Source organism: Sus scrofa, chromosome 17 (genome assembly GCF_054392235.1).
Source record: "Sus scrofa isolate SSC_HxYL_T2T_F1_AM1 chromosome 17, Sscrofa_HxYL_maternal_Yorkshire_Landrace_v2.0, whole genome shotgun sequence".
In the NCBI taxonomy this organism is placed as follows: domain Eukaryota; kingdom Metazoa; phylum Chordata; class Mammalia; order Artiodactyla; family Suidae; genus Sus; species Sus scrofa.
In genome coordinates, this window is record NC_139399.1 from 15,012,407 (window position 1) to 15,026,832 (window position 14,426).

Sequence of the window (14,426 nt, forward strand, 5' to 3'; positions counted from 1 at the left end):
AATAAAATGCTTTGAATACTCAATGAAACAAATATGATATATACTTTTAATTATATTTATCTCCTAATTTTTCCACTATTGTTCTATTGGATGCATTGCCACATTTGGTGTTACTTTGGAATATATTTTCAAATTTCAAATGTTCAAATATAGGTTCCTACAGATTTTCACATACTAATGAATATTTAATTCCCGGATATTTCGATGCATTATAATATCATGCAATTTACCTTGTAATAAGACAATAAGATGCAATTAAATTGAACACAAGAATCAAGTGCCTATCTCTGTCCCAAAGAGAGCATAAAATTCAAAATCTGTTTATAAAATGAGAATTTTAAATGTAGTTTAATGAAACAAATTTTTCTTATATGAGTATTATAAATATTTAGGCAACTATTTATTTTACTACCTAAATAGGTGTGATATAACTGATATAAGTGTATTTGAAACTACTTGTATGCAAAAAGATAATAAATTAGATGTATAGCTAGATAGTTTTGTTAGTTTCAAATTAGAGGCAGAAATCTAGAAATGTATTCTACTTCCTGTAAATTATTTTTTTGTTTTGATTTGTATTCATATAGGAGTACATAAAAAATGTGAGGTTAATCTGACAGAAGCTACCCTGCCGTTACTCTTCCAGTTAAATTTTTATGCTTAGGTTTTGGCTGAACAAGTGACATATTCATAGCACTTAAAATTGATGAATCAATTACTAGGTATATGACTGTTTAGGTGATTTAGAATTTATTGTTATATATTGTCAACCTCCTCAAATACTTCTCATTAACTTCTATGTTATGCATTTTGAGTTTTAGGATAAGGAAATAGTTTGAAATAGTTCTGTGAGTAAAAGTTGAACAATGTTCTGAATAACTTTAAACCTGAAGAGGATTTTTTTTTCTTTTTTTTTTTTTTGGCCGTGCCCTCATTATGTGAAAATTCCAGAGCCAGGGATCAAACCTGCTCCAAAACTGTGACCCAAGGCACAACAGTGACGATGCCAACTGTGCCACCAAGGAAATCCTGAAGAGGATTTTAATTGAAAAATAATCTAGCTTGGTTAAGTAAATCGCCAGGTTATAAAGATTTCAGAGTGTTGGGGGGAATAACTAACACTCTAGTTGCTTTTAAAATTCTGTCTAAAGATTAGAGAAGAATTTAATGAAAAGTGAGTTAATCTTAATTAATCAGGATAACACAGAAGAAAACCATGTTTTCAGAAACTAAAGTGAAATAAAATAGAATGGATAATTTTAATAAAAACTTACATAATATGCTGTAGTGGGTATTTTCCTTTTATTTTATATTGAATTTACTTATTATAGATTATTAAATTTATTTTTAAATCCTGTTTATAGACTTACATTTCCTGTCTATAATTTATATCATCTTTGCATCTGTTCGCAGAAACTCTTAAGTCCTTGTGCTCCATCCCTGTTTAACCTAAGGATGGACTAAAAACGCTTACTGTATCCTTAAAGACTGTGACTATATTTACCACTGTTCTACAGACTCAGGAGTGCTGCCAGCTGCAGATTTCACAACATGAAGCTCCTTACCCCTTCCTAAAGAACTGGGCTGCTCAGAGGCCACTGTCAGATCCCTGGTCCCGGGTATTAGAGCTAGCAGAATAACGAGCCAGAGTCCTTATTTTGAGAGCTAACTCCTTAGTCACCTGTTGTGTCCAGGAATAAGGTAGAAGCCTTCCCTGAAACCTAGGTTGTGGCCAGACGTCTCAAATACCAAGACGTGGTTGTCCCACCCACTAAGATGGTTTCTGCTATGCTGTTTGGCAAAGGTTTCACCAGTCCTCCTCTTGGGCTGCCTGACCCAGCACGAAGACCTGCACAGCATCCTTCTCTGATAGGACAAAGGGCAGGAGCATCTTTCCTAGGGAGGCAGAGGAGCCAGGTATGGTTCTTAATGCCCTTCCTCTCAACTTTCAGGCTCTTATTCTCTGCTGCTACTAGACTGAGCAGAGACGCAGACACCCTCGGCACGGGGACAATGAAAAGAACTTTCACAGTGACCAAAATCAAATTAAATATTTCCCCAGGAGGGACAATCAACAACACAGCAAAGAATTTTACTTTTGTATAAAATTATTGAGATCTTACAATGTTATTCTACCCAACTCATCCTGGAATCTCTCAGGGTAGCCATATGTCAACCCTGTCCTTCGATGTTTAATTTGGTGGCACTGACTTTTCTGAAAGTTGGGCTTTTATTATAGTGGCAGTGGGGAGAGAGGGAGTTTAGTAATGGAGTACTAGTAATAGTAAAGCCACAGCTTTGTACATATTACTAAACCATAATCGGGGTGGGTCATTTCGTGAAGAATTTGTATGCCATTTCTAAGGATGAAAACATCTTTTAGCAGATGAGGCTTGAGTGTCAAAAACTTAGAATTTCCAGGATAATCTTAAAACTTATGAAACTAATAATATAAGAATAATGCTTCAGAAAACCCAGAGTTGTAGCAGAATATCTAGAGCATATGGTCGTCATGAATGTAATAAATAGTGCAACAGCTTGGGAGAAAATTGCAGTGGGATTTCTTTACAGCTTGAAAAGAACAAGGAGTCAGACTGTGTAAGACACTGCTGCGATGATTACAATGGACAAGGCCCGCAGAGCTTCTTTTATACTCACCGTGGCAACACGAAACTACCTAGTGTGACTTGCTCAAGAAATCAGAGGTTCAAAACCCACGAAGCAAACATGCCTTTGCATTATACAGAGTTCATGAAGCTAAAATAAATAAATAAAATCCCAGTGTAAATTTAATTTGCATTTTCTCTGTATGCTCAGGATTATCCCCAGGCTTTGGGGTCCAAAAGGCGTAGCGCAGAAAAATTCAAAAGCTTTCCATGAGGGAAAACAGCGTGCTCAGGAACCAAAGTCGTTCCAAAGTGATGGAAGAGCTGACTTGTCATCAGACCCTGGGTGCTAAATGGCACCTCTTAGGTAGTAAATTTCAGCTTTGGATTTTAAGGTCCTACAGGGCAGGATAATTCTCTTTGTATGGGTCCTAGAACAGCACTCTGCACATTTGAACATTTAATCAGTGCTCCTTAGTAATGAAGATAGGATTTTACTGCCCAGAATCAAATTGGTCCTGAGAGAAAAATTGCCTCACTCTAGGAGCTAAGCGCTTTCTTCCGAGTTGCTGAGTGGCCTCCCTGAGCTCCACATTGTGAAACATCCTCAGGTAAAGAGCCGCTTTCACCCCCTCGAGCCTCCCCAAGGTCAGGCCCAGGGATGACTCAAAATAGAGCGCAGATTACACTGCCCACTGCACTTAATACTTAGAAAACTAACAGCGGCTCTTGAAGGGTCACCTATCCACAAGGCCCACAAAGTCAAGACTGCCCCCTCACCGCCGCGGACTGACAAGCACTCAAGGCCCAGAGGTCCTTAAAATGTCTTGAGAGACTATTGAAAAGATAATTCCCCTCTAACATCTAGAACATTCTTCCTTTTACTACAGTGAGAGAGTACAATAAGCACGACAGGTCCACGCATCAGACTCAACTGGCCAAGTGCAGGCAAGAGTCCTGACAAGGCTGGTGGGGTCCAAGGGCAGCAGATGGTGCCAGCGTTGGAGGTGGGGGAGGGAAGGAGGGTCTGAAATCCCGTTCCTAAGGCCAACTCTTCCTTTCCCGGATTCCTGCTGAGATGGGTTTTCAAATTTGACTAGTTCTACCCAATATCCTTCCAATATTTTCCTTTTCTCCGAAAAGTTTCTGTTCATTTATCCTTTTTGAAAAAAAAAAAAATGATGGAGTTCCCATTGTGGTTCAGCAGTAATGGAACCCAACTAGTATCCATGAGGATTTGGGTTCGATCCCTGGCCTTGCTCAGTGGGTTAAGGATCCTGCATTGCCATGAACTGTGGTGTAGGTTGCAGATGAGGTTTGGATTTGGAATTGCTATGGCTGTGGGATAGGCCAGCAGCTGTAACTCTGATTAGTCTCCTACCCTAGGAACCTCCATATGCCTCAGGTACAGCCCTAAGACAAAAACAAAACAAAACAAAACAAAACTATTATTCAAGAACCCTGACTAGTAGAAATGGGTGCTTTGCAAATGTCCTCATTAACAAGGTGTGTTGATAAATAAGGGGAAAATTAGAACTATATGTATTATATAATACCATTTTCATTGGAAATATATTCCTATATCCACAGGAAAATGGAAAAATAACAGTATCATCAGCAGACATAATTTGAGTCCTATTCTGCTGGAAGCGAATGCTGATGCATGGCCACTTTGGGTTCTCTGCATCCAGAGATGTGCAGTTAAGGAAAGGAAAAGCCAGCTCGGTGAAATGATTGACTTGACCAAGTAGGACCACGGGTCACAACGGGACATGGGGAATATGTGTGGGACACAGTGATCCACTTGGGTTCTCTTTCTATCCTTCAGGGCTGAGAGTATAATCATCCTCCCAAGTAAGCTGTGGGGACAGGCAGAGGTGACAGGCAGAGGTGCCAGCCAGGATGAGGGGAATCAGAATGCACAGACGAGGAGGGAGGTGACATCGAGCAAGTATGGGGCGTGTACAAATGCTGCTCTGGTTACTGGCAGGCATGGCTCCTCCTCCAACTAGTCATCTTGTAAATGGGTCTAAGCTCATAAGTGGGACTAGATAGAAGGGGAAATGCCCATGAAAACAAAACATTAACACAGAATTCCCCAAGTACATGCCCTACAAATAATAAGGCTGTGTAATCAACCACTGATTATCTCACCTACTGTAATACTGCTTGTGCCCTGGCTTCTTCCTATAACGTGGGAGGATGGCAGCCATATGAAGTTCCAGAGCCCCGAGCCTGAATTCTGTGCTTGGATTTGAAATGCTGTCCCAGCTCCTTCTTTCAACCAAACTGTGAGCCCCTCTTTCCTGGGGCTTTGGAGGTAATGGGAGAACTTGTTTACATATGTTGCAGAAGAATCTGTAACTTCCCAGGCTGGACAGGCCAGGTGGCCCTGACTGAAAAGCTGTGAGTTGCTAGAGCTGAAGATGGCAGTGTTTCGGCAGCTTCCAAATTATCTACCACTAAAAGCTCTCCTGAGTGCTGTTAGAGAATTTCTACAACCTACGTACGCCTTTGTAAATTTCACGTGTAGCCTGTTCGATCCTTAAATGTGTGGATTGATAGAAAAAAAGCAATAAACTTCAGGTTAGATATTCTGGGTTTAAATCTCAGTTCTGCCACATAAAAGCTGATGAAGTTGATATATTTTTTTCACTGACGAAAAAAATATTAGCCCACTAAAGAATTTTAAGGAAAAGTTTAATGAAAATGTAGTTAAAAGCAGACCTGACACCTATTAGAGGTCAATGTTTGTGAGTTTTTAAGGTAAACTTGGATTCTTGGCCATTGAACTACATTTCTCTTTTGCCCTGACTTTATTCTCCCTCTTTGCCCTTGTTATTTATTCAACTTGACTTTAGAATTTTAAGTCTTCAGATTTGAAATTTACAACATCAAGATGTAGTTAAAATTAGGAAAACTGAAGCAATTCCAGAAACTAGATAACGTCTTTCCAGCATTAACTATGCCATGCTAGGATACCAACAATAAATATTTTTAAAGATGTGATTACATTCAACACCTTGACTTTTCCTATCTGCAAATATTGTTAACAATTTGCATAGCATAGTAACAGGAATAAACTATTAGGCTTCCTGACTGCTTTTCTTTCATGGTGAATTTCATAATTATGTATAATAATATAAATTCTTGTGATCAAAGGTGTTCTTGTTTTAAATACTTATTGCCTTTGCCTGGATAAAGATGAAAATTAGTCTTGGCCCTATGACTTACTTTGAACAATGGAAACTCTGTAGAAATGATACCTGTCACTTCTTAGAGAAATCCTTAAGGTCCAGTGGATGTTTTGCCTTTTTTTTTTTTTCCTCTGCAAAGGCCATACATTTTCCAGATAGAGACAGTTCCATCATCCTGACTTAGGGATCAGAATCTCTAATCCCCCAGAGCCCAGAGTCACCAAGATGGAAAGCCCAGTCTCCTAGTGGGTTACTGAGCATGATGATAAGCAAGGTCACCCTGCTTCTGAGCTTTAGTTCCCAACCAATGTATTTTCCTTATTTGGGAAACACAGTCCTATTTAGAGTCTTTGATTCAAGTTTCGTATAGCATCTTGAAGGCATGTGACCCATCCTCACAAAGTGACAGTGAGCTGGTGCTTTGGCTGCATGCTTAGCAGGCCATTCTACTGCTCGGTCTTGTCTGCAGCACTCTGTAATATGACTCGTGGACTGACCCCATGATCTCCTATTTGCTATAAAAATCAGTCCATTTTATGCTGAATCCCAGGCCAGCTGGTCAAACCCCCTGTAAACCCTTAGAATAGGAAAGACAAACCTCAATCTGAAATGTGTCTATTTCTGTGATAACAAATTATTTGCTCTTCCAGGGTGGAAGGGTCCTATGTACTCAACTTGCCACCAAGTGGCCAGTTGATTTTCTTGAGAAGCAGTGGCCATAACTGAGGCTCAGTGTTGGTCTCTGTTGCTAGCAAATTGGACAGCTGATGGCAGAAATAGTAAGTCAGCCTTGGTAAGTAGGAACCAATACAGAGCCTCCATTTCTTCCACTCTTAAGTTGGCAGGCCTTTTTGTGACCAAGTACATGGGCAGATTAATATTTTCAGGTGTGGAAAATGCAGCCTCTGAAACCCAAAGAGGCTTACCAGGCATTGCATTTTATAATTCCTGGTAGGAGGTGTGATGCAAATTTACTTTGGCTGGTGTGTCTTGGCATGGTGCCCACTGTCTCTGGCTGTCTACAATTTTTAGTGACATGGAAGACTTCTGACCATTCATAAGGTTTATATCCTGCCCTCTGGAGCCCATATATCTAAACATGGCTTCAAACATGCTGGCCCCCTCTGGCACATCAGACTCGATGAGCATGACAGAGTGGCACAGTGTGATAGTCTGCAGGCTATGCAGACATCTCCAAACACCGCAGATTATATTATGACAGAAGGAGAAAGATTTAACAAAGCCCCAGGGCAACAGTTTAAATGTATATATTTGCTTTTTTTTTTTTTTTTTTTGGCAGTGCCCGGGGCATGAGGAAGTTTCCAGGCCAGGGATTGAACCCCACACCACAGCAGTGACAATGCCAGATCCTTAACCTGCTAGACTACCAGGGAACTCCCTATACTTCTAGACATTATAAGTGAATGCCAATTGCTTCTGATTTTCTTTTCTGATAAGGGTAGGATCAAACTCTTTTCTCAAATCAAAGGACACATGTACCTCAGGCAATATTAATCAAAGGTATCTGGCATGGACACTGCAACTGAGGCTACTGCTTGTTGTCAGCTGTCACCCTCAGGATCCTTCTGGCTTCAGGAGGAGCCAGAGCATTAAATTAAATGCAGACATGATCCTCTAGCTTTCAAGGGAGGCGCTGATTTCTGCCACCTCCCCTACTACCCTGGGGTGCAATACTACTTTAAATTAACGACTTTCAGAATTCCCTTTGTGGTGCAATGGGACCGGCGTCATCTTGGGAACAGTGGGATGTAATTTCGATCCCTGGCCCAGCACAGTGGGGTTAAGGACCTGGTGTTGCTATAACTTCGGCTTAGGTCACAATTACGGCTCAGATCTGATCCCTGGCCCAGGAACTCCATGTGCCTCGGGGCAGCCAAAAAAGGAAAAGAAATGTAACCATTCGAGGTGTGTGAGAGACAACTGTTAACCATTTTCACCCGGCCTTCCTGCTCTCCCATCTCTTAGTCTATAGACCCGGGGCCCAGTGTGGACTGTGCCAAATCCCCCATTCTACATTTGAGGGCCTGGAAAATGACTTCTGAGCAGTTAGTAGACCACATGGACCCGTTCGGAGCCTGGTCCCAGGGGAAGCATCATGTGTCACCTGGGCCCACCTTCCCCACCCTAGTGGAGGAATTCAAACACCTCTTCAGGTCTCTCGGCTTATTATCAATGCGGGCCTCAATCCTAGCCCAGCTCAGTTTCAATATATCCCCTTCTCTACTGGGAAGTGACCTGAATAAATGGCCAGCAGTCCTTCTAGGGAAGGGCTGGAAAATCGGTACTGTAAACAATGCTGTGTTGTTTCAGGGTCCTGACCCCAGGGGTTTCCATTCTTTTTCAATCAAGTGGTTCTAAGTCTGAAAACTGACATCCAGAAATTAGACCCAGTAAACCATGTCTGTCCCTGAAGACAGAAAAGAGCTGAAGGCTCTGATTCCTGCACCCAGCAGAGGAGGCATCAGGATGGTCCCTGGTGGGGGCCTGGGCACATCCTTTACACCCCCTCTCAGTCTTTTAACAATAAAGTTCTCACTGATAAAACACATGAGCCTCAAGCAGCCACAATTAATACTACCTTTAGATAATTATAGGAGGTACCTGTTAGACATAGTGAAAAGGAGGTAGAGATTGATCGTGGGCTGAGTGATTATTTCTGAAGGTGTGGCCTGATGAGCACACAGGTTCAATATCCTTATCAAAAGCCTTCTAGAGATCACACAGAAAGTCGTTACACTGGGGGCTGGACAGAAAAGAAAGCTAAAGCAGTTCTAACATCCTAGGCATCGAAAAGCAAGGGCTGTGACAATATCTCGAGCACCTTTTTTTTTTTTTTTGCTTTTTTAGGACCACATCCGCAGCATATGGAGGTTCCCAGGCTAGAGGTCAAATCAGAGCTACAGCTGCTGACCTACACCACAGCCACAGCAACGCGGGATCCGAGCCCCATCTGCGACCTATACCATGGCTCACAGCAACACGGGATCCTTAAGCCATTGAGGGAGGCCAGGGATCAAACCCGCATCCTCATGGATCCTAGTCATGTTCATTTCCGCTGTGCCACAAGAGGAACTCCCCTCAAGCACCTTGAAAGAAAATGACAGTCTTGAGCAGTTGAAAAGGGTGAGATGATTCAAGTCATGACTCTAGGAGCGAGATCCAGAGCCCAGTGTTAAAAATGCACATGAAGAAAAAGGCTGGATGGTGGGCATCCCTTCCCTCTGTGCTGAGTGACTCTTGGGGTACCATCCTCCCTAGACCCTGGGCTTTGTGGAAAGACTTCATGAAATTTTCCACGAGTCCCTTTGGCATCCCACAGTTCAGAACCAGCTGGCAGCTTTCCTCAAATCGCCAATACACTCCTTCACTACAACCAGTACAACCCAGGCAGATTTGAACTCAGTGTAGCAAAGAGTCACAATGGAGAAAATTCAGTATGGGAGAAATACTCATGGAGGAAACCAACAGGAGAAATGGAAGAGCCAAAACCTTGAATATAGAAAAAGAGAAAAAATAAAAAAACAAAAATTCAAGAAGTGTATGTGCAAGCAGTATCACTCGGGTGAATGCATTTTGTTATTTTTAGACATTTCATTTTATTTCATGTTTGGGCCTTTGTGGACACGTTTAGGAAATCTCATTTGGTGGACAGTGGCCTATTTCCTAAAGTTTATCAGAATCCTATTATACTCAAATCCTCTCCTAAAGAATTTATTCTTGGCTTTGGATTGTCCACAAATCCAATTAGCACGCTTTCAACTCCATTTACCAAGTATTTAATAGCAAGACAGAGTAGAATGAAATTGGAAGGGATTCTTCTAAAACATGAGTTGGCATTAGGCTACTACAAATATATGCAGTTCATATTCTAAGATTTTCCCCGTAAGGTTGGGATGAAATCCAAACTATTACTGTAATAGCAATAACAATAACTGATATTAGTATATCACACATTTTTTTTATAAAACTAGTTCATAACCATCATTTTAGTTATTCTTTTTAATAACCCTTGGAGGGCAGATAAGCATTACTAAATAAATTCTTAATACAATGTTGATCTGAATTTGGAAGATGAGAAAATGGTTATTTATCTTTGTAATACTGATAAGAAAACCTAAAATGGCTTAGGCAGTTTGGAATACATAAAGTTGAACTTTTATTCAGTATTTCAGTATTGCCTATTAACCCTGTCCCATGATATCAAACTGATTTTTTCTGTCTCGAAATATTCATCATATTCATTCTCATCTATTGTCTACTATCTCAATAGTTGTTTACTATTTTTACAGATAGAAAGGAAGAAGACAACTCTCTAAATTCTCTCTCTCTCTCTCTCTCTCTCTTTTTTTTTTTTTTTTTTTTGCTTTTTAGGGCCACACCCACAGCATATGGAGGTTCTCAGGCTAGGGGTTGAATTTAATTGGAGCAACAGGTGCCGGCCTATGCCACAGCCATGCAGAGTCTGAGCTGCGTCTGTGACCTACACCGCAGCTCATGACAAGGCTGGATCCTTAATCCACTGAGCGAGGCCAGGGATCGAACTTGTGTCCTCATGGATGCTAGTCAGATTCGTTAACCACTGAGCCAGTCATCTAAATTTTCTGCTGGTCAACATCTATTGAGCACTTGACAATCTATTGAGTCACTACATCTGGCCCAGGGTGGCTTTGGCTGCTGCCTTAGGCAGTGGTTACATGTCTCATCATCCTATCTGAGAGCTTCTCCATCCTTCCACTTTACTGAGGAAACTTTACTGCAATGGACCTCTGTGACCATGTGGTGAATGATGTAATTTTCATTAAATCCTCTGCAGGTCAGAACCATCAACAGTTTTCTTTAGAAAATGCAGTCCCTCACCGTCTCCTTTGAACACTTTGCACCCTGACATGCACTCCCAGCAGCCAAGAATCACCAGGAATTATAGAAGCAACTGGCCCCCGGATTCTCTAACTCCAATCAGGTGGGGTTTTTTCATTGTTGTTTATTTTTGTTTGGGTTTTTTGGCATCACCCCTAGCATATGGAAGCTCCCAGGCCAGGGACTGAACCCACACCACAGCAGCCGCTGCAGTGACAACACCAGATCCTTAACCTGCTGCGCCACGATGAAACTTCCCCAATCGGGTGTTTTAAAGCTACCATGACGCCAACACAAATTTATACTCTCTTTGCCTAGCAGGAACACTCTAATGTCTAGTTTTCTGTCTAAAGACACCATTAGGATCTTGAGATTCTGGCCATCACTGGCTGAGAAATCCACTGTGGACTATGGACCTGGTGATGGCTTTTGTAACAGACGCAGCACCTGACCTGGGGGATGGCCAGGCCGAAGCTACGCCTCTCCTAGCGCTCTTCCCTCCTAACTGGTCCTGCCTCTCTGCAGCATAAGGCTGATGACCAAAAGAGGGAAAGGACTCCCCTTTCACAGAGTTCTGAGCCACCACGGATGTGCACCTCCATATATCTTGAGGTCGCATTTGGCTTTTCCAAAGCCCCAAAGTAGGGCTACACAATGAAGCTCATCTTCTGCATTAGAATTTCCACCTCTACCCTGAAAAGCTAGCTTTCCAGGGGTCTGCTCTGAGTCTGTAAAAATAAGGCTATATGTTTAAAAAGCTTTCTTAAAATCCTTGCTATCTTTAAGGATAATGAATTTTCATGGGAATATTACTTTTCAATCAATCCCATCTCTTTTTCTCTGTCAAAATTTTCTGTCATTTTCTAGGCCTCCCTAAGGGAATTTTAGTCTCTTCTGCCATCAAGAGATGGCGGTCATAGATGTCCCCATCTATATGAGACGATAGATTAGTTTTTACATGAAACAGACCAGAAACTTTTTAATATGAAAGAGAAGAGTTAAACAACAAGGTCCTACAGTAGAGCACGGGGAACTATATCCAATCTCCTGGATGGAACATGATAGAAAAGGATATTTTTAAAAATGTGGAAAAGAATGAGTCATTTTATTGTACAGCAGAAACAGGCACAACGTTGTAAATCAACAATAATTCAAAAAAAGAAAGAGGAGTTCTCGCTGTGGCACGGGGGAAATGAATCCAACTAGGAACCATGAGGTTGCGGGTTGAATCCCTGGCCTTGCTCAGTGGGTTAAGGATCCAGTGTTGCTGTGAGCTGTGGTGTAGGTTGCAGACATGGCTCAGATTTGATGTTGCTGTAGCTGTGGTATCGGCCAGCAGCTGTAACTCCGATTAGATCTCTAGCCTGGGAACCTCCATGTGCAGTGCAGAGCTAAAAAGCAAAATAATAATAATAATAATAGTAAAAGAAAGAAAAGAGTTGACTCATCACACCAAAAATACTATGCAAAAAAAATTGTTTTGCTGTTCTGATTCACTTTGGCTATAGACCAAAGTGTCAAGGATAAAATAAATGGTATCATCGTTGTCTAACTTGGGTCCCCATAGAGCAAAGGCTGTGGAGGCAGGTGCTACCCTTTTAGCAGGGACTTCAATCCCAGAGACACTGGAAATGGGTGGTGAGTGTGAGCAGAGGATGAACACAGGGCGGAGAGAAGCCCCTTCCCACTAGTCACCGCTCAGCCTCCCACAGGCATGTCCCCACCATAATCCACAATTACCTAACAGTAACTGTCCATGGAAGACATGTGCATGTATTCCAAAATATGACTCCATGTCACTTTGTGAACTGTATTCTGAAACAGACTTAATATTTAAGCAATGTAGTCACAGTTTTGGAAATGACATGGCTTATCTTTTTTAATTCATTGAGAGCCGTGAAATGATTACTTTTCCAGGCTTGATGAAATCAATAGACATGAATTAACACAAGATTTAAGGCCAAATAGATAACCTCTCCTCTCCTTCCCCCTCCTACCCCGACCACAGCACCCATGTATACTAGAAAAAACTCCCTTGAAAATAGAAGGTATACACAGTTGTCGAAAAAACATTTGGAAGAGTTGAAGGGACATAAGCCATGTTTCTAGGGACAATATAGGATCCCTTGCTTGCAGTGACCCCTGCCAACTCTGAAAGAGGAAAATGGACATATTTTGACATCTTGTATTCATACACAAAGGAACTGATTCAACTGATGTGTTCAATACCTTTCTGAATGTAATACTAGAATGAGAATTCAGTGAAGGGTTGTGATGAAATTCAACAATAGTCCCAGGTTTTTCTCACACTATGTTTTTCTCAGCTTAGGTGTTCTGACTTGGTATTCTACAATTCACACATAACGTGTAATGTAGTTATTCCATATATAATCTCAGCAGTTAACATATGACCCCTTTTGTCATGTTTGTTTTTCAAATAAGGAAGCATCAATGAGCCATACATCACCACTCTTTTTCCTGATTTGCAAAAAATCGCTTCTACCCTTTTAAAGCTGAGATACCCTCCAGCGAGATCAAATGTAATGAGATGACCTCTCTTGCATAATTCCTTTCAAATATGTTCAGAGAGACACTCTTTTACCACTTTTATAATTACAGACCAATTTCATAGAGTCCTCAGCAACATTGCCTGGAAGAAAATTCACACAGATTGATATATGTGATGAGAAATATTTCCCACAATTTTGTATTTTCTCACGAAATCTGCTCGCAGCGGTGGAAAGCATTCATATGGAGAAGCGCACTCTGAAACATTAGCAACCAGATGAATGGAGCGTTTGCTGGAGAGGCAACAAAAACCAGTAAGATGTGTAGCTCCACCGTGATGTCTGCAGGACAGTGATGTGCGTGGCTCAGTAAACCCGGCCCTGGGCTCAGGGGGCATGGAGTCTCCCCCAGACTCATCCCTGCGTCTCCATACCACCCTTCATCCCGTTCATGCCAGTCTCTGCTCCCTTTGATTTGCTTGGTAAGAGGTGGGTGCTGGATGAGGGAAGGGGGTTGTGTGGATGGGGACAGGGAATGCAACAAAGTAATACATCAAAGTTCAAGTAAACTACTATGAAGTCAATGGACTCATCATAAGGTCCTGTGATGAAATAATGGCTTCCCTGACTCTCTAATATGTGCGTGTTGGTTGATAGCCTAAGGGAATGACCCTCGAAGTCTCTGACTGATAAACAGCATCTCTACCTGAGAAAACTCTTGGGGCGGGGGGGATTGGTAACAAGGTGGGCTAGCAACACGTAATCAAAGTTGTAAAACATATCAAAGAGAACAAGTTCCAGGAATAACCAGAATCCTTGAGGAAGGTGGAGCAGGGTTGGCTACTAAAAGGTTGCTATAACCTTGTCTCATCCTATTTCAGTGAAATCCTTGCTCAGAGGAATAGACAAAAGAAGATTCAGTGGTTCTGAATGTGGTAAAGACTTTCTAGTTGGCAGCATTAGCTTATTATCACCCCATTGTGCCTCCTGTATATCTGCAGAGTTGCTGGGGATTTTTAAAGACAATCAGAAGTAAAACATGAGCACTTGGTTTTATATTAATGTAGAATATCTGAGTTCCTAAGTTCTATTTGGCATGCTTTTAAAGGAGTATCTTCTCAAAGTCTACTAAAATCTAAAATGAATTAGAGGACTGATTTCCTTTGAAGATTATATGTTAATTCTCTGCTCATCATTCAATTTCTCCCCCAAAAGGGATTTCATATATAACTAATTTT

At 41.4% G+C, this 14,426-nt stretch overlaps 1 long non-coding RNA gene across 3 annotated transcripts in view; it reads left to right on the top strand.

Annotated features, from left to right (window-relative positions):
• Positions 1-14,426, top strand: part of LOC146395138 (uncharacterized) — a 547,588-nt gene that overhangs the window by 515,932 nt on the left and 17,230 nt on the right. For 2 of the 3 annotated variants that reach the window (XR_014831886.1, XR_014831885.1), the window contains exons 7-8: positions 10,638-10,784; positions 13,416-13,670. This is a non-coding gene — a long non-coding RNA (uncharacterized LOC146395138). Of the gene's footprint in view, positions 1-10,637; positions 10,785-13,300; positions 13,671-14,426 lie in introns of all 3 variants that reach the window. The other variant, XR_014831884.1, reaches the window with a different exon arrangement.